The following is a 21,485-nucleotide window of genomic DNA, read 5'->3' as shown; positions in this document are numbered from 1 at the left end:
GTTCGGTATGCTGCGGATTGCCCGTTGCATCAAAAACAATATGGGCGAGTGGGCGGAGTAAATAGCATAAAACTATCACTTTTCGTCCTATGTTTCTAAAAAACTATCACAAATTTGTTTGTGACCGATAACTATCAGAATCGGCGTCGGCTGTTTCAAAAAACCCAAAACATCCGTGGCTAAGGAATTAAACCGGTTTATGACAGATCGGGCCCGCACCTAAACGAACCGTTTGTTTGACCGTTCGTTTGACCGCTAACTTACATGTGGGTCCTACACGTAAGTTTTGTAAAAAAGCAATCGGGTCCCTACAAGTTTTCTGAAAAAGCAATCAGGTCCCTGTGAGTTTTCTGAAAAAGTAATCGGGTCCCTGAGGCAAGGCAACGCTGTCTCCTCCGGCCGGCAAGCCGCGCCGGAGCTCGAGGAGCTCGCCGGCCAACAGCAGCGCCGTCCCCGCTGCTCTGCTGTACGCGCCGGAGCTCAAGGAGCTCGCCGGCGAACAACAGCGCCGTCCCCGCTGCTCTGCTGTACGCGGCGGAGCTCGCCGGCCAACAGCCCCGCCGAAGGAGCTCGCCGTGAGGATCTCGCCGGGAGCAGTCGTGGCGTCGCCGCGGAGCTCCCTTCCGTCGCCCCGCCGTCGTCCAATGCGTGCGGGGTGGCCGTCGTTGTGAAGGGGCGCGCCGGGGAGAAGCTCGTCGGCGATGAGGCTTGCCGGATCTCGCCGCCTCAAGGCCGCCGAGGCACGGCGTGGAGGTGGCGCAGGAGAGGCATGGCGAGGCGGCGGCCACGGGCGAGGCACGTCGGGGCGGCGGCTGCAGGCAAGGCACGGCGGGACCCGACCGCTACGGCACCCGTCGCCGGCAGCCCCTGCCTTCATGCCCTCTCGAGGTGAGCTCGCCGGTGGCGGCGTGGCGGCCGCTAGGTGGAGGCGGAGCTCCAGTGGGGTGGGAAAGGAGGCGAGGTGGACGGCGGCTGGGAGCTGGCTGGAGGGACCCGATTGCTTTTCATTTTTTTGGCAGGGACCTGATTGATTTCATGCCACGTCAGTTAACAACGAACGGTCAAACAAACGGTTCGTTTAGGTGCGGGCCGGACCTGTCATAAACCGGTTTAATTCCTTAGACACGGATGTTTTGGGTTTTTTGAAACAGCCGATGCCGATTCTGGTAGTTATCAGTCACAAATAAATTTGTGATAGTTTTTTGAAACCATAGGACGAAAAGTGGTAGTTTTATGCTATTTACTTGAGTGGGCGGAATGGGAATACAGGTGGTTTGATCCAGACGGTCCAATGTTTCCCCCGTCGCCAGATTGTAACCCAGTTCTCCACAACGGCTTGATGTACCTATTGGGAGAAGATGGAGGGCTAGCAGTCTATGATGTGAGTAGGCATGATGGAAACTTTGAAATCCTGGACAAGCCCAGCAGCTTTGGATTCGAATGCGAAGACAGCTACTTGGTTGAGTCGGACCAACACGAGCTCATGGCTGTCCTTTTTGGGCACCGTGGGACGCCGGTAAACGTTGTCAAGCTCAATGAGCATACAATGGAGTGGGAGAAGATAGAAAACCTAGAGGGGAGATCCCTATTCACCGGAACGTTGTCGACGACAATGAAGGAGACTAACATCAAGTGGATGCAGAACAACATACTTCTCCCTAGGTTCTATGATTGGCCTCAGACCGTCCTCGTTGACCTTGTACAACGAGACAGCGAATTGGCCTTCGTGCCAAATTCAAGATTCTCAGATACCACGATAGAGGATAACTATGGCACAGACATATGGACTTATGAATTGGGACAAGGTGAGGAAGCAAAGGAATTTTGGGAAACGGAGAAAGTGAATTATAGTATTTGGGTTGATTTCAATAGTTATTAAATTTGTACAATGTCGTTCGCAATATTGTGACACGCATTCCTAATGAAATTGTACATGAAACAATATCGCCAGATAACTTTGTCGTAGCATCTTTTTCTTTTTGTATGTCACAATATCGCCAATATGTATGACCTTGTACACTCCGATATGTATCTGAGATATCGTCTAGGTTCTATGATTGGCCTCAGACCGTCCTCGTTGACCTTGTACATGAAACACTATCGCCAGATACATCATTGATGTGGGGAATGATGTAAGGGCCACTCCAATATCGTGGACCCAAACTCCACTAAATATCCGGACCATGTTGGCATCAAACCTGGGGAGCTCTAGGGGAGTCTGAAACGTCCGCCAGGCCCGTGGCCTCCTCGGCCATCCTCTGACCTCCTCCCCAAGTCCTGGGTGTCTTCGGGTTCAAGAAAAATCATCGCGAAAGTTTTATTCTGTAGGACTCCGTTTGATATTCCTTTTCTATAAAACTCAAGAACAAGGAAAAAACAGAAATTGGCACTGAGCTCTAGGTTAATAGGTTAGTCCCAAAAATAATATAAAATAGCATATTAATGCATATAAAACATTCAAAACAGATAATATAATAGCATGGAATAATCAAAAATTATAGATACGTTGGAGACGTATCACTCCTCTTCATCCTCGCCATTGATTGCTGCGCGCGGCCACTGATCATGGAGTTCTTGCCCCTCTCCCGGGCCGCGACACGAGCATGCGTGTCAGCCTATACACCGATGATGCGGTGATCTTCGCCAACCCCATCAAAGAGGAGGTCGACGCGCTGCTCAACCTTCTCTTCCATTTCAGGGCTGCAACGGGTCTGTGTCTGAACCAGAGTAAATCTACGGTGGCTCCCATCTGCTGTGATCCGACGATTTTGCCGGAAGTGCTATAGGGCTTCGGCGGCAACATTGGTAGCTTTCCCAATCACATACCCGGGGCTACCAATTTCCCCTCTCAAGCTGCGGATAGTCCACCTCCAATTCATCCTAGATCAATACGTGCTCGCTTGGCGGGTTGGAAGCGCAAGTTGATGAACCTGGCAGGACGGAGGGTGCTCGTCAGAAGTGTGCTATCGGCCCTGCCAACGTTTGCAATGACAACTCTAAAATTCCCAAAGAAGATACTGAAAGAGATGGACAAGGCGCCAAGGCGTTTTCTTTGGTGTCAGGAGGAGGAGGTCGCCGGAGGCAAATGCAAAGTGTCCTGGAACACAGTGTGCTCGCCGATCGAGGAGGGGGGGCTCGGCATCCTGAATATGTCAAAATTCAGCAGAGCACTGAGGATGAGGTGGCTATGGTTGGAATGGCAGCTTCCACGACTGCCACGGGTAGGTTTGGATATCCCATGCGACGACCGAGACCGGGAGGCTTTTGTCGAGGCCACTTCCATCTCCATCAGGGACGGCAGAACGGCGAGCTTCTGGAAGAGCCGATGGATTGGAACCGAGCCGCTTCGGCGAAGTTTCCCGGCAATATTCATGCACTCGAGAGGCTTTAGATGTTAGGCTTAGGTGAGAGGTCTGGGTATGTGGCCCATTTTGCACCCCTTCATCATATGAATAGGAGTAGCGGCAGTTGTTGCCAAGATGGTGGATTCAGGCATATTGTTGTTCTACTCTGTAAGGTCTTTGAGAATAATTAATAAAATGACCGCATGCATCTCCCAGATGCAGAAGCCGGGGGTCATCCTCCTTTTCTAAAAAAATCATGCACTCGAGAAGGAAGAATGGAACGGTCGCTGATGCCTTGAGTAATGACAGGGGGCTGGCTGACCTGCAGCACGACAACACTCTGGCAATCGCTGTCGACGCCCTCAGGCTTTGGAGGCTGGTGCATGACACGCACATCAACCCAGACGAGCATGACAAGGTTCGCTGGCTCAAAGAGAAGGAGGGGGCGTACACTACGAGTTCTGCATACAAGATGTTGTTTCAGGCCTAGGAAACAGCTTGCCTCAGATCCTGCATTTAGAAGCCATGGGCGCCGGCAAAGCTCAAGATGTTCCTCTGGTTGTTGCAATGACCGGCTGCTGCCCAGGGGCTGGCCAAATGGCCATTTATGCGTGCTCTGAGGAACCTGGAGTGCTCGGTGCCCTTAATCTGGAGCCGCCCTTTCTCTTCTCAAGTATGGTGAGAGGTGGCTTCCTGGGTGGGATGCTCGTCTCTCAACACACGGGAGCGCTCCCGTTTGGTCACCACGACATCAATCTGCCAGGCAATCATTAGGAAAACAACAAAGGAGAACCGGCGGGGCATCAAGACCTTGATCATACTGGTTGCCTGGGAGCTCTGGAAGGAGAGGAACACTGCTATTTTCAGACACAAAACACCTGATCAGCCAGCGGTGATCAATGCCATCCGAGCCACCTTCGAGCTATGGAGGTTGGCGGGAGCAAAGATATAGCGCCCCGTTCGGGGAACGAACTGCGAGCTAATGGCAGAGGTTTATTTTGATGTTTTTCAGCACGATGTTTCTATCGCCCACCGATCACTTGATCAAACTTTGTACCGATCCCTTCTGCTAAATCTATAAAGCCAGTATAAAGCTGGATCTTTCAAAAAAAACAATATGTTAGGAACCAACTTGCATCCTCCAGCATCTTGGTGATCCTTGGGGCAGCCTGGTGAGATGAGTATCGCGTTGGTGATGGAGGGATCCTGTGTCAAATCAGGGGATGGCGCACCGGTGTGGTAGAGTAGTGGGGGCTGTTGGGCGATGCGACCAAGGCGGTGTTACCGGAGAGAAAAGAGGCGACCCGAGGAGAGTGAACTGGGGTGGAGCTAACCTATGAGATGATTGAAGCAATGTGGGGAGAGAGGAACAACGGCGGCATGATGGATTTGGATGCCGAGCTGAATGTGGGTTGGCAAGAGATGATTTGAGAGAGATAGGATCCTAGCCGAGAAATCAGGGGAGGTAGGTACGGAATTATGGGATGTTACATGGGATTTGGGTGCATGGTCGTGGCCGTGGGATGGAACCAGAATCAACGGTTGTCGATCGGTTTGACGATTAGCTTCTATCAGTATGATGGGAAGTGTTTCCCTTAATTAACAAGAGGTGATGAGATCAAGCTCCTGACAAAGTTGTCTGTAACCGAAGACTCGGCTAATCATAATCGATTTATACACTCTATAGAGGTTTGTATATTTTACTCGCCATACCTAGTCACGCCGTTTTTGCTACTAAACTTCTCTTGCGAAGTAGCCTGGTAGACCAAGACGAGACTTTTAGGAGGTAGTAGCCCATGCCATGATCACGTGCTCTACCGCCGCCCGAAGCTCCGCGACCCCGACTCCGACAACGGTGACGGCGACGGAAGTGCCGCCGGCCAACCTGGCATGGCGTATGAGGTCACCATTAAGTATATGATAGTTTATTTTTTTAGTGATTTTTAGTTCATCGGACGAAATATCATCCGGTTTTATGTAAAAATTATTCAAGTTTGAAAATCGTCCGGTTTGTTTAAATTTGCATCAAATTTGTTCACTTTTGTTAAATTTCATTTGAAATGCAACAAGACATTTGCGGCTAGCTCTGAATGGTCGGCTCCCGCATCAGTTCTATAATGCTCATAAGAAGGGTGACTCTAGATCGGGTGAGCTCGCTGCTTTCACGATCTACCGGCATTGTGTTCCTGTTGCATCCGGGATGTTATAAACTGAATGTTTATGTAAATGAATAATAATCTCAAAAGGTTCCATGTGTTAGGCTGTTCCGTAAAGTTAACCTCAAAACTATTTTCTTGGCTCAGAACACAAGAGATTCATGTATGATTTTGTTCGGGCTTATGCCAAGCTTCATAATTATAAACACAAGTGGAGGTTACTATGTTGTGCTCGCTGACAGGAAAGATGCTTAATGCTGAGCTTCTACCGTTCTTACTTACTCTTTAGTCTTTACAACTGATAATGTACAGATTAACACAGACTACATCAGTAAAACAAGTGTACCTACCTTTCTAGTTTGATGTGCATTAATCCTGATCTAGGATAGTAAAACCTGGTGTCGGGTGGTAGGTGCGACATATACCAACGGATGGCTTATCATTGTGGGAGCCAGTAAGACGTCGCCGGTGCCTGGAAACGGAATGAGGCGAAGACATGCACGCCGGCGAATCTTACCCAGGTTCGGGGCTCTCCGTGGAGATAATACCCCTAGTCCTGCTCTGCGGGGTCTCCGCATGATCACTAGATCAAGACAAGTAGCTACAAGTGCTCCTTGAGCTGTCGGGTTAGAGGGAGAAGAAGGGCAAGGCTAGCTCTCCTTTTCTCTCTATGTGGTGTGTGTAATTCTATAAGACCAACCCTTTGCATGGGTGCCCCGGGGGGTTTATATAGGCCTACCCCCCAGGGCTACAATGGTAATCCGGCCGGGCGCGGGTCCCAGCCATCAGTGTCTATGCTTGCCGGCTTCTCCGCCGGTCATTGGGGCCCGCCGACTGGTGGGTCCCACCGGCTGCCGGCTTCTTGGCCGGCACGCCGGCCCCACCGCATGGGGGCTTTGTCGGCAGCTGGTTACTGTTGCCTCACCTCTGATGACGAGGGCTTTGTCGAGGTAAGCATGGGTACAGTGTCGCCGCCTTGCAAGCTCTCACTGTAGCCTTACCTCGTCTTGTCTCCTTAATAGGGCGCTTGCTTCGAGGGAGGGAGGTAGCCGGCTGTTGGGAGCCGACATCCCTGGCCGACTAGAGGAGGCAGGGCCGTCTCCAGATGTCTCCCTAGCAAAGGGGCCTGCCGCCCGCGGGCCGTTCTGGCATCTGTCGTGGGTGACGTCGGGGCCAACATGGCTACAGTGCCGCGCCGGACGGGGGATGGCTGGCCCGTACGGCGCCCTGTGGCCATGCCTGCTCCGGGATTCAGGGGTAGTGGGTTGTACTGCGGCCACGCCCCATCCTATCACCGTTATGTGGGCACAGTCTTGGGGGGTGCAGTCTTGGCCGGCTTCTGGGAGTCGGCATTCTTCATGACCGGCTTCTGGGAGTCGGCCTTCTTCATGGCCGGCTTCTGGGAGTCGGTCCTCTTGAGGCCGGCTTCCTGGAGTCGGCTATCTCGTATCTTTCTTGGGGGAGGTTTTCTAAGACTGGGTCGCCTTATGGGAGTCGGCCCTGGGGATAGTCGGCCTGGGGAAGGCGGCCCTATGCTTTGTACGCTTGAAGGCTTGAATGGCCTGATAATTTTTCGAAGAGCCAGGGGGAGTCGGTTAGGCTACCCGTGGCCATTTACTCCGACAGTAGTCCCCTAAGCTGATTGGGCTTCGAGATTGAGTGGAGGTCGAGAAGCTCGGGCAGCTTCTTATCTTGACGAGCTGACAGCTGGGAGCCGGCTTCGGTTGGGCGCGCCGTCTTGGCGAAAAAAATTAAAGTCGGAGGGCGGGAGTCTGCTGACGCGCGCGCCGGGCTGCAGGCCGGCCGCTCGCCGCCTGCGAACCACGTGGCATCCCTTGGCTGAAAAGAGCCTGCCAGCCCACGCGCGCGACAAGACGTTGCCGCAGGTCGGGGGCCCAACACTCCTACGCCTAGGCCCAGGCGCGGATTCTCTGCGGCCCAAAGCCGTCCGCACGTCTTCCTGCGGCGGTTTCGGCACGTCTTTAGGGCGCAGTAATCGCGGGACGTGGGGGAGTGGGTGCAGTTAATCCCACGTCCCACCCCACGCCTCGCCTCCTCGGCTTCGCCGCACGAGGCTATAAGTAGGGGGAGGGGGAAGCGGCAGACGCTCGCACGCTCCTCCCTTCTCCGCCATCTTCTTCCTCCTGCTTTCCCTCACAGCAGCGTCTCGCCGCCGCGCCGTCCCACCATTCTTTTCCCCGCCGCCGCGCTCATTCTTGCCGGCCTCACGCCGCCATGCAGTACGGCGGGGACTGGGATGGCTCCAACGTCCATATGAACCACGTCGAGTTCCTCCGCAAGACGCGGAGGCTGCCCGGCGCGGATAAGGTGCGGGTCCGTCTCGCGCCTGAGAAGGAGATCACGCCGGAGCCGGAGGAAGGCGAGCGGATGGTTTTCCGCTCGCATTTCTTGCGCGGCATCGTCTTGCCAGTGAGTGCTTTCTTCCGTTCCTTTCTCGAATTCTACCAACTCCAGCCGCACCACCTCACCCCGAACACGGTGGTGCTGCTGTCCGCCTTCGTCACCTTGTGCGAAGCCTATCTTGGCGTTCTCCCCACCCTCGAGCTCTGGGGGGAGTTCTTCCAGTCCAAGCTGGGCACGCGTATGCAGGGCGTGCCGGCTCAGAGTGGCACCTTCATCGCGATGCGGAGGGTGGCAGCCGACAATCCCTTCCCCGTCATCACGCTAATCCAGTCGGTGAAGCTCTGGCAGAAGTCATACTTCTACGTGAAGAACGTCGCCCCGCAGGGCGACTACGTCAATTTGCCGGCTTATGTAGCCGGCCCGCCGGCGGGCAGGCGGCCCCAGTGGTCCTATCGGGCCGTGACGCTGACGCCGGCTGGAGCCGCGGCCGTCGCGCGACTGCGGGTGATGATCCAGTCGGAGGGCCTGTCTGGGCCCGTGTCACATCCTAGCTAGTTCATGTATTAGAGTGTTGCATCATGTCTACCTTTCACAGAAACTTGAAATGGGGATGCCAGAAACCCCCAGCACCCCCCTAACACAACTAGGGTTTACTAAAATCCTTTTCAATGAACCTGAAATGCCCTCCATAAATGTTCATCATATTTGGTCCTGGCTAAAACCTCTGCCAAAAATGGTTTCATATTTTTGGAGGCCATTCTGGATTTTTGCACCAAGCCATAAGTATTTGCATTTGGGCAATTTAAATCCTACAAATATTTTAAAATGCCCAAATAATCTTGAAGGTATTTTTAGGCTGTTGAGAATAATTTCAAATGTGCCTCTGAATATTTCCAGGATTTTCCTAAATGAAATAGTATTTCTACTATTTCAAAACACAGAACAGAAATAAATAAAAGGAAAAACAGAAAGCAGAGAAGGAACTTACCTGGCAGCCCACCTGGCGGCCCAGCACTGTGCTGGCCCATGGCCAGTCAGCTGCTTGCTCCCACCAGAGCAGGCACAGAGGTGACGCCGGCGTGCGCGAGCTCGCCACGGCGCCACCTGCTTGCCGCCTCGCCCGTGGACGAGCTGGACGACCTCCACGTCGCGCCCCCGAGCCCCTGGACACCCCCATTCGCCCCATCGCCTCTCCCTCGCTCTCTCTCGCCATGGCCGACGCAGCCGCTGCCACCTCGCCGGCGTAGCCGTAGCCACCGCCGTCCCTGCGTCACCTGACTGTGTCCAGCAGCTCCGCCGTCGCCTTCTCCTTCGAGCAAGTCGAGCCCCGAGCGCTCGCTTGCCCCGAAGCCACTGCTTCGACCTCGCCTTCACCGCCCACCGCCGGAGATCCCCTTCGCCGTCACCACCGCAGCAGTTCGTCCCCGACAGCGCCACCTAGCTCATCGCCTCTGCCGTGAGCTTCTGCCCCTTCCCCATCCTCTCATTCTCGCTGCCGCCCTTTGCGTCGACCGTAACCAGCAGCACCGCACACGCCGCCGCACGAGCTCATCGCCGACGAGGCTCCGGCCATCCAACGGTCACACCACCATGGCCGTTAGCTTCACTGCATCGCCAGGAGCCCGTAGCACCATCGCACGCCCCTCGTCGTGCTCTCTAGCGACGGGTTCGACTACACCCGTACACCGGCAGCCGCACGGCTCGTCGCCGGCGTCGATTCCGGCGACCCCGAGCTCCACCACCACCACTAGTCGATGCGGCTCGTTCCCAGCTGCGAGTAGATGCTCTCCGCCGCCCATTTGGTCGCCGGAGCACGGATCCCACACCCCACCGCCGCATCTGGACGTCGCCGGCGGCTAAACGCCAGCGAGTTAGCGTGGTTTGACCACGGGTTTGACTCCCCAGAGTCACTGACAAGTGGGGCCCGCCTGCTAATTAACCTGGGTTAGATTTAAGTTAATCCTAATTAGTTAATTATCTAACAGTGACACTGACACAGGGGACCCACACGTCAGGTTTGACCTGGACGACCCCGTTGACCGCTGACGTCATCATGACACACTGCTGACGTAATAAGTAACTTAATTACTGGAATTATTCTTATACAGGAAATTCCAGAAATTATCACAAACTTCAAAAAATCATAGAAAATAATCCACCTTCTCGCTTCTCGATACAAACCCATCTTCTCGCTTCTGCTCTCATTTACTACATTAAGACAACGCGATTCAAACTGCTGTGTGTTGCGGTAGTTGAACCCACTTTCCTCTGCATGACCTGTCATTGCCACAGTAACTAGATGAAACCCACTAGCATGTGTAGGAGTTGATTGAGCCATGTTGTGTTCCTACAATTCTATGCTTGCTATGCTTAGAGTCGTGTTAGGTCTGGCTCATCAGGGTGATGAACTAGAGTGAAAGCGTGTGTCGGTAATGAGAGTGAAGTGTTGAATATGTTTTGGTAAAGGTATCGATGAGAGGCCATGTAGGAGTACATGGTGGGTTGTTTCATTGAGACCGTCCCTAAGAACTGAGATCTGTATGCGTGATTTAAGATTCAGCTACTACCACGCATTGGGCCCGAAACCAATGGACCCCCTCGGCTTCTTAATCACCCTTGTCCTCTGTCTAGGAGTTGCACGTAGTTTCTGGTGTTTGTAGTAAGCTGGAGGCCGTGGACAGCGCTGACCAAGGGGTGGGCTGTGATGCAGTAGGCTCGTGGCACGGTGTACCGAGTCGCCCGTTTGGTGTCCGGGAACCCTGCACACATCGTTTAGGGCCGTATGTGGAAACCTCAGCCGGACTCCCTGCGGATGGAACCTGAATAGGCGATAAACCTGGACTAGAGACTTGAGTGTTTAGGTAGGCTGTGGCCGACACCCACGTTGGGCTTCCGCTTGAAGGTTGCCGAGTACATGTCATGTAGCGACGGTAAGTGGTGAGAGCGTGTGTGACGAAGTACACCCCTGCAGGGTATAAAACTATTCGAATAGCCGCGTCCGCGGTAAAGGACTACTTGGTCGCTTATGCAGTTCATAGACAAGTAAATGGATACTACTAAAAGCCTCAAGATAAGTGTGAGTACCGCGGATGGCTCTCTCGGGAAATGACGAGGGAGGATCCACGGTGGAGTATTGGAATGGTGATTAGTGGACCCGTGTGCGAAAACTATTTTACAAGTGGTGTCTCGTAGGATAGCTTAGCCAAGAGTCAAAGCTGGCTTGCTGCAATAACTCCACTACCTTCTTGAGAATGAACATGTATAGTAGGATCTGTTGTAAGACTTGCTGAGTACCTTTGTACTCATGTTGTTTCAATTACTGTTTTCAGACGACAACACCGCCCCTTCCGATGGGTTCTATGTAGAACTCGACGACGACGAGTGACTTGCCACCCAGGTGGTGATCTAGGCTTGTGAAGGGCCTACGTAGATAGACAGGCTTCGTCAAGCCTTCTTTCTTTCTAGTGTCTGTACCCAGACAAGTTGCTTCCGCATGTGTTTGTATGATTGTATGACTTGAGTGTCGGGTCATGTGACCCCTATCTGTATGAACAAGTTATGTAAGGCTCTCTGGAGCCCTTTAAATAAAGTACTTTGAGTTGTAGAGTTTTGTTGTGATGCCATGTTGTATCTACACATATCGAGCATATTGTGTGTATGATTGAAATGCTTGGTATGTGTGGGATCCGACAATCTAGTTGTTTATCCTTGGCAGCCTCTCTTATGGGGAAATGTAGTCTAGTGCCTCCTTGAGCCATAGTAGTCCGCTACAGCCTGGTTCACCAGAGTCCTGCTAGCCCAGCACTACTGCTCTGGACACTTGACTGGCCGGCATGTGTTTCATATCGTTCCTGTGTCTGTCCCTTCGGGGAAATGTCACGCGGTGACATCCGGAGTCCTGCCTAGCCTGCTACAGCCCGGGTTCCCGGAGTCCTGTTAGCCCAGTGCTACAGCCCGGATTCACACGCTGCTGACCGACACGTTCGATGTTGATTCATGTATGCCTGTCCCCATACGTTAGTGCCGCTTTGGGTTCACGACTAGCCATGTCGGCCCGGGTTCTCTGTCATATGGATGCTAGCGACATTGTCATATACGTGAGCCAAAAGGCGCAAACGGTCCCGGGCCATGGTAAGGCGACACCCGTGGGAGTACCGTGCGTGAGGCCGCAATGTGATATGAGGTGTTACAGGCTAGATCGGTGTGACTTAGAATCGGGGTCCTGACAGCGTTGGCATCAGAGCCGGACTGCCTGTAGGTGCGTTAAGCCAAACTGGTCGATGTCGAGTCTAGAAATGCTTTAGTTATATGTAGGGGAATTGATTGTGGGAGGGAACGTAAGGCGCTTTTACTCCTTTACCTTATGCCCTCTGATCTGAGTCATTCTCTTCTCATTCTACGTGGGTTAAGGACTAGGCTCTCTTCTCTCTATCAGGTTCACGTGTTACTAATCCGTAGTAACTTATAGGATTGTTGGTTCCATGCTTCGGTTCAGTTTCTACTACCTTAGTATGTTGTCGGTTGAACCAGAACCTTGATATGATGTTGTTGAGTGGTATTGCAAACTGTTGCGAATGCCTCAAATCTCTTTCCGAGCATTTACAGCCGTTATGCTGTCCGAATTCTCCTAGAAATACTAATGCCTTGCATTATTCCGTGCTTTCAGATGGCCACCCGTTCCCAGAATCAAGTGGTTCGTCTGACCCGGTGCCTCGGCGTACCTGGTCACACGGCCATGCTGGTCCGAGTGATGGTTGAGACAGGCTATCGGTGCTATCCCGAGTATACCGTCGAGGAGCAGTTTCGAGACTTTAATCGAAGCCAATATTTTTGCACAGTCAGGATTTACCCTTCCTATCCTGGAGCTACTGAACCCCTCCATTTCTCTTATGGACTTGGGGTTACCATCGAGATGTCCGTGCAGGACGCAGCTTACTCGATGATGACTATCATGCGAGCCAGAACTGCCTTGCTTCAGAACACTGACTTCCGCTATCTGCCAGCATCACTCCCTGGGGCACAGGGGTACTATCAGGCTACCTACTGTGATCCTACCCATGAGGATTCACTACTCCGCACCACCACCGAGATGCTTGAGGACAAGGACCGTGAGAATCGTGCCTTGCGAATGGAGCTCTTTAATGCCCGTTCTGATCACTGGGCCACTCTGACACGGTTTGCACCTGCCGTGCAGGCCGGGTATATGGACATGAGGGACTTGTACCCCGTGCGGTCTGGTTTGCCAGAATGTATGGAATGGCGTGATGTAGGAGGCATCACCCCTCCTCGTGGACCCCGTCTGCCACCGTTTGTTGGACCAAGGCCACACCCGAGTCCTTATGGACCGCAAGCTTCATAGGACCGACTGTTTCTAGATGATCATGTTCAGCTCCCAGGACATGGTGGTGACTTCTATGAAGATTACTACGGAGACGTCTGAGTTGGTGGTAGTTCCACTAGTATTGTAACAGTTGTATTCCCCACAGTCCTGCGTGTCTTGTGGGTTACGAGTTGGTGTGTATCACGTTCCGGAGGTGTAGAAAAATAATGTATAGGAGCTTGGAATGCCTCTGATGAGATGTATCGTCTTTCATCGTAGCTGTACTCTAGCCTGGGCTTGTATTAAACTATGTATGGTGTGTATGACCGTTGGTATATATATGTCAGTTTCTATATTACCATGTCATACTGATGATCATCTCTGCATTCCGTGTTATCCATTACATTCCGCATTTCCCTGCCAAGATTTAGCCATCCTTGTCTAAACCGTTGTTTGTTTCTCCTAGGATGGTTAACACCCGCAACAACCCTGCTGTCCAGGCGCAGGGTGAAGCCAATGCAGTTAGGGGGGAGAATCTGCCTCAACCGCCTTCTCTAGCCGAAGTCATGCTGGAGGCAGAAAGAAACAAGCGTGAGACTAACCGCTTGCTAGAGCGAATCGAGCAGAATACTACACGTCATCAGAGGAACGACTTGGTGTCCATCAATGACTTTATCAAGTTGTACCCACCGAAGTTTAACCATTCCGTCGAGCCCCTCGATGCGGATGATTGGCTTCGCAGCATCACCCATAAGCTATGTTCTGCCAACGTAGCCGAAGCTGATAAGGTTACCTACGCTGCCTATCACCTTGAAGGCCCTGCTAGCCTCTGGTGGGAAAACTTTGAGGCTATGCGCCCAGCCGGCCAAATCACTACTTGGGCTGAATTCCGTGAGGCTTTCCGTGAGCATCATATTCCGGAGGGTCTCATAGATCGTAAGCGGGAAGAATTCTGCAACTTCACCCAAGGCAGACTGGCCGTGGATGCATACAGCCGTGAGTTTGGAAATCTAGCACGCTATGCTCCTGAAGAGGTATCCACCGACGCCAAGAAGCTGGCAAGGTTCCGCAAGGGACTTAGCCCCGAGCTTCGCCGTGATCTTCGTCTGCACGAGTGCACCTCTTTCCACAAATTGGTCAATAAGGCCATCAGTGCTGAGACAGGACAGATTGACTATGACGCTACACGCAAGCACTCTCGCGATTTTGGTTCCTCATCCAACTCCGGATCTCAGAAGCGCCGGGTCTGGATTCCAAACACTGCTCTGCCACCTAGGTTCACTCCGAGGCCATCCTTCGAGGCGCCTCGCCCCAACCAGCAGTATGCACCGCCCAAGGTCTATGGTGGCCCCGCTGCTAATGCTGCTCCACGCCCCAATGTTTGTGACATGCTTCAAGTGTGGAGAAACGGGTCACTATTTGCGCGAGTGCCCCCGAAACAACCCCAATCAACCTGGATAGTCCGTTGGCCGTGGTAAGCCAGCAGGAAAGACTTACTACGCCAAGCCAGCCACCACTGCACGTGGCCATGTCAACTATGTTTCAGCTGAAGAAACTCATGAGGATCCCAACGTCGTCCTTGGTACGCTCCTTGTTAATTGCCATCCGGCAACTGTTCTTTTCGATACTGGAGCATCTCATTCATTCATCTCTGAGAGCTATGCTCGGTTGCACAACACCACATTTTGTGACATGCCCACCTCCATGGTAATTCAAACCCCTGGTTCTAAGTGGCAAACCTCTAGGATAAGCCATGGAAATGAAATTCTTGTCGACAGATTGGTCTTCCTTGCATCACTAATAGCTCTCAAGTCCTCGGACATAAATATCATCTTGGGTATGGACTGGATGTCAGCTCATTATGCTAAGATTGATTGCTCTACTAGAACTGTTCAACTCACCCATCCGTCGGGCAAGACAGTCAATGTTCTGACCCGAGTGTCTAAGCGTCAGCTTTACTCATTAAATGCCAACCCTCTTCCAGACCTTGAAGATGTTCCGGTAGTCCGCGACTTCCCGAATGTCTTTCCAGAAGAACTGCCAGGTATTCCACCTGACAGGGATGTCGAGTTCGTGATAGACCTTGTTCCAGGAACCGTCCCAATCTCTAGAAGACCTTATAAGATGGCACCCCTAGAGCTAGCCGAGCTTAACAAACAACTCGATGAGTCCTTGAAAAAGGGTTTCATCCGTCCTAGTTCTTCTCCGTGGGCTTGCCCCGTCCTCTTCGTCAAGAAGAAGGATGGTACGGATCGGATGGTTGTAGATTACCGACCTGTCAACCTAGTCACTATCAAGAACAAGTATCCGCTCCCCAGGATCAACGACCTGTATGATCAGCTCGCTGGATCCTTAGTCTTCTCTAAAATGGATTTGAGGTTGGGCTACCATCAAATCAAAATCAGGAACGGGGACATTCCTAAAACGGCCTTTGTTACTCGTTATGGCCAATACGAGTATACCGTCATGTCTTTCGGTTTAACCAATGCTCCAGCCACCTTCTCTCGGTTAATGAACTCAAACTTCATGGAGTATTTGGATAAATTCGTCGTAGTATACCTCGATGATATACTCATCTACTCCAAGAATGAGGAAGAACATGCCGAGCATCTAAGGCTAGTATTGACGAAACTTCGAGAGCATCGCCTTTATGCTAAATTCTCTAAGTGTGAATTCTGGTTGCCAGAAGTGACCTATCTAGGCCATGTAATCTCTGGTAAGGGTATTGCTGTCAATCCCGAGCGAGTTCAAGCCATCCTTGACTGGACTCCACCTGAATCGGTCAAGCAAGTTCAGAGTTTCCTTGGCTTAGCGAGCTACTGTCGCCGCTTCGTCGAGAATTTCTCCAAGGTTGCTAAACCTCTAACTGAACTCCTCAAGAAAGATAAAAAGTTCGAGTGGACCCCACAGCGCAAGTTTAGCTTTCAGGAACTGAAAAGACGCCTGACATCTGCCCCCGTACTCATACCACCAGATTTTTCTAAGGACTTTGTTATCTATTGCGACGCCTCGCGACAAGGACTAGGTTGCATACTCATGCAAGATCGTCACGTGATTGCCTACGCTTCCTGACAGTTGCGTCCACATGAGGATAATTATCCCACACATGATCTAGAGCTTGCAGCCGTAGTCCATGCACTCAAAACATGGCGACATTACCTTCTCGGTAATCGTTGCAAGATTTTTACTGATCACCAAAGTCTGAAATACATCTTCACCCAACCGGATTTGAATCTCAGGCAAAGATGTTGGGTCGAGTTGATCACAGATTACGACTTAGGAATAACTTACACCCCGGGCAAAGCCAACGTCATGGCTGATGCGCTAAGCCGTAAATCTTACTGTAACAACTTGATGTTACAACAAAGTCAACCACTTCTCCACGAGGAATTCTGTAAGCTTAACCTTCACATTGTTCCTCGAGGGTTCCTATCCACCCTGGTGGCGAAACCTACCCTTACGGATCAGATCATCAAAGCTCAGAAGGTAGATCCGGGAATCTCCCGTATTAAGAGAAACATCAAGAAAGGAGTTGCGGATTGTTTCTCCGTTGATGACCAAGGTGTTGTGTTCTTTGGAGACCGCCTAGTGGTTCCCAAGGTACGCAACCTGAGGCAATTGATCCTTAAGGAAGCTCATGAATCTCCTCTCACCATTCATCCCGGTAGTACTAAAATGTATCAAGACCTACGCCAGAGGTTTTGGTGGACTAGGATGAAGAGAGAAGTTGCTCAATACATTGCTAATTGCGACATCTGTCGTCGTGTTAAAGCAGAGCATCAACGGCCTGCTGGCACCCTTCAGCCTTTGGCTATTCCTGAATGGAAATGGGATAAAATCGGTATGGATTTCATTACCTGGTTTCCCAGGACCAAGAGAGGGAATAATGCTATCTTCGTTGTTGTCGATCGTCTTTCCAAAGTAGCCCACTTCCTACCTGTTTGTGAGAGTATAACCGCGAGCCAGCTAGCTGACTTGTACATCTCCCAAATAGTGTCTCTTCATGGTGTTCCATTGGAAATTAACTCAGACCGTGGAAGTCTCTTCACCTCTCGATTTTGGGAAAGTTTCCAGAATGCTATGGGAACTCGTCTCTCCTTTAGCACCGCCTTCCACCCTCAATCAAGTGGTCAGGTAGAACGAGTTAATCAAATTCTGGAGGATATGCTCCGAGCTTCTGTCATCTCTTTCGGCATGGATTGGGAGAAATGCCTTCCATTCGCCGAGTTCGCTTATAACAATAGTTATCAAGCTAGCTTGGGCAAAGCTCCTTTCGAGGTTCTCTATGGACGAAAATGTCGAACGCCTCTTAACTGGTCAGAAACCGGGGAAAGACAACTCTTGGCCCAGATATGATTCAGGAAGCAGAAGAGCAGGTTCGCATTATTCGTGAGAAATTGAAAACAGCCCAATCTCGCCAAAAGAGCCATTATGACCGCAAACATAAGGCTATGACTTTTGAGATTGACGAGAAGGCTTACCTTCGGGTTACTCCTTTAAAGGGAACCCATTGATTCGGTATCAAAGGCAAATTGGCTCCTCGTTACATTGGACCCTTTCGCATTCTTGCCAAGCGAGGAGAAGTTGCCTACCAATTGGAACTACCTCCGCATCTTTCCAAGGTTCATGACGTCTTCCACGTTTCTCAACTCAGGCGTTGCTTCTCGGATCCTATCCGTGGAGTGGACCACGAAACGCTTGATCTCCAAGATAATCTCACATATCGGGAATATCCCGTTCGAATCCTTGATCAAGCCGAGCGTACCACTCGACGCCAAAACATCAAGTTTCTCAAGGTTCAATGGTCACACCATTCCGAGAAAGAAGCTACTTGGGAAAGGGAGGATCGTCTTCGACTTGAGTACCCCACCTTCTTCCCAACGGATCCTAAATCTCGGGACGAGATTCTTTTGAGTGGGGGTGAGTTGTCACATCCTAGCTAGTTCATGCATTAGAGTGTTGCATCATGTCTACCTTTCACAGAAACTTGAAATGGGGATGCCAGAAACCCCCAGCACCCCCCCTGAACACAACTAGGGTCTACTAAAATCCTTTTCAATGAACCTGAAATGCCCTCCATAAATGTTCATCATTTTTGGTCCTGGCTAAAACCTCTGCCAAAAATGGTTTCATATTTTTGGAGGCCATTCTGGATTTTTGCACCAAGCCATAAGTATTTGCATTTGGGCAATTTAAATCCTATAAATATTTTAAAATGCCCAAATAATCTTGAAGGTATTTTTAGGCTGTTGAGAATAATTTCAAATGTGCCTCTGAATATTTCCAGGATTTTCCTAAATGAAATAGTATTTCTACTATTTCAAAACACAGAACAGAAATAAATAAAAGGAAAAACAGAAAGCAGAGAAGGAACTTACCTGGCAGCCCACCTGGCGGCCCAGCACTGTGCTGGCCCATGGCCAGTCAGCTGCTTGCTCCCGCCAGAGCAGGCACAGAGGTGACGCCGGCGTGCGCAAGCTCGCCACGGCGCCACCTGCTTGCCGCCTCGCCCGTGGACGAGCTGGACGACCTCCACGTCGCGCCCCCGAGCCCCTGGACACCCCCATTCGCCCCCATCGCCTCTCCCTCGCTCTCTCTCGCCATGGCCGACGCAGCCGCTGCCACCTCGCCGGCGTAGCCGTAGCCACCGCCGTCCCCGCGTCACCTGACCGTGTCCAGCAGCTCCGCCATCGCCTTCTCCTTCGAGCAAGTCGAGCCCCGAGCGCTCGCTTGCCCCGAAGCCACTGCTTCGACCTCGCCTTCACCGCCCACCGCCGGAGATCCCCTTCGCCGTCACCACCGCAGCAGTTCGTCCCCGACAGCGCCACCTAGCTCATCGCCTCTGCCATGAGCTTCTGCCCCTTCCCCATCCTCTCATTCTCGCTGCCGCCCTTTGCGTCGACCGTAACCAGCAGCACCGCACACGCCGCCGCACGAGCTCATCGCCGACGAGGCTCCGGCCATCCAACGGTCACACCACCATGGCCGTTAGCTTCACTGCATCGCCAGGAGCCCGTAGCACCATCGCACGCCCCTCGCCGTGCTCTCTAGCGACGGGTTCGACTACACCCGTACCCCGGCAGCCGCACGGCTCATCGCCGGCGTCGATTCCGGCGACCCCGAGCTCCACCACCACCACCAGTCGATGCGGCTCGTTCCCAGCTGCGAGTAGATGCTCTCCGCCGCCCATTTGGTCGCCGGAGCACGGATCCTGCACCCCACCGCCGCGTCTGGACGTCGCCGGCGGCTAAACGCCGGCGAGTCAGCATGGTTTGACCACGGGTTTGACTCCCCAGAGTCACTGACAAGTGGGGCCCGCCTGCTAATTAACCTGGGTTAGATTTAAGTTAATCCTAATTAGTTAATTATCTAACAGTGACACTGACACAGGGGACCCACACGTCAGGTTTGACCTGGATGACCCCGTTGACCGCTGACGTCATCATGACACACTGCTGACGTAATAAGTAACTTAATTACTGGAATTATTCTTATACAGGAAATTCCAGAAATTATCACAAACTTCAAAAAATCATAGAAAATAATCTATAGCTCAGAATGAAAAGATTTATATATGAAAAATGATCAGAAAAATCCATTCTATCCATCTGTACTGGTTTCATGCATGGTTAAGCAAATTAACCCACTTTTTAATGCAGAACAAGATAAAGCACTAACATGGGCCATTTATGAACTTGGAATTTGAATCTTTGATTCAAAATAGTCCAAACCCATCTGGTCTTAGTTGCATTAGCCCAATACATCCATTTTGCCATGTCTCATGCATGCATCATATTGTTGCACTTGCTTGGTGTTGATTGTGCTTCGATGTGTTCATTGTGGTAGGTTCTGCCTCCGAGGATATTCACGAGTATCCAACTGAAGGGCAGTATCCCACCACCACTCCGTCAGGCAAGCAACCCATTGATCATTTTGATACAAACCCATCTTCTCGATTCTGCTCTCATTTACTGCATTAAGACAACGCGATTTAAACTGCTGTGTGTTGCGGTAGTTGAACCCACTTTCCTCTGCATGACCTGTCATTGCCACAGTAACTAGATGAAACCCACTAGCATGTGTAGGAGTTGATTGAGCCATGTTGTGTTCCTACAATGCTATGCTTGCTATGCTTAGAGTCGTGTCAGGTCTGGCTCATCGGGGTGATGAACTAGAGTGAAAGCGTGTGTCGGTAATGAGAGTGAAGTGTTGAATATGTTTTGGTAAAGGTATCGATGAGAGGCCATGTAGGAGTACATGGCGGGTTGTTTCATTGAGACTGTCCCTAAGAACTGAGATCTGTATGCATGATTTAAGATTCAGCTACTACCACGCATTGGGCCCGAAACCAATGGACCCCCTCGGCTTCTTAATCACCCTTGTCCTCTGTCCAGGAGTTGCACATAGTTTCTGGTGTTTGTAGTAAGCTGGAGGCCGTGGACAGCGCTGACCAAGGGGTGGGCTGTGATGCGGTAGGCTCGTGGCACGGTGTACTGAGTCGCCCGTTTGGTGTCCGGGAACCTTGCACACATCGTTTGGGGCCGTATGTGGAAACCTCGGCCGGACTCCCTGCGGATGGAACCTGAATAGGCGATAAACCTGGACTAGAGACTTGAGTGTTTAGGTAGGCTGTGGCCGACACCCACGTTGGGCTTCCGCTTGAAGGTTGCCGAGTACATGTCGTGTAGCGACGGTAAGTGGTGAGAGCGTGTGTGACGAAGTACACCCCTGCAGGGTATAAAACTATTCGAATAGCCGCGTCCGCGGTAAAGGACTACTTGGTCGCTTATGCAGTTCATAGACAAGTAAATGGATACTACTAAAAGCCTCAAGATAAGTGTGAGTACCGCGGATGGCTCTCTCGGGAAATGACGAGGGAGGATCCACGGTGGAGTATTGGAATGGTGATTAGTGGACTCGTGTGCGAAAACTATTTTACAAGTGGTGTCTCGTAGGATAGCTTAGCCAAGAGTCAAAGCTGGCTTGCTGCAATAACTCCACTACCTTCTTGAGAATGAACATGTATAGTAGGATCTGTTGTAAGACTTGCTGAGTACCTTTGTACTCATGTTGTTTCAATTACTGTTTTCCGACGACAACACCGCCCCTTCCGATGGGTTCTATGTAGAACTCGACGACGACGAGTGACTTGCCACCCAGGTGGTGCTCTAGGCTTGTGAAGGGCCTACGTAGATAGACAGGCTTCGTCAAGCCTTCTTTCTTTCTAGTGTCTGTACCCAGACAAGTTGCTTCCGCATGTGTTTGTATGATTGTATGACTTGAGTGTCGGGTCATGTGACC

This window comes from Triticum aestivum, chromosome 6D (genome assembly GCF_018294505.1).
Source record: "Triticum aestivum cultivar Chinese Spring chromosome 6D, IWGSC CS RefSeq v2.1, whole genome shotgun sequence".
In the NCBI taxonomy this organism is placed as follows: domain Eukaryota; kingdom Viridiplantae; phylum Streptophyta; class Magnoliopsida; order Poales; family Poaceae; genus Triticum; species Triticum aestivum.
This window is presented reverse-complemented; position numbering follows the sequence as displayed.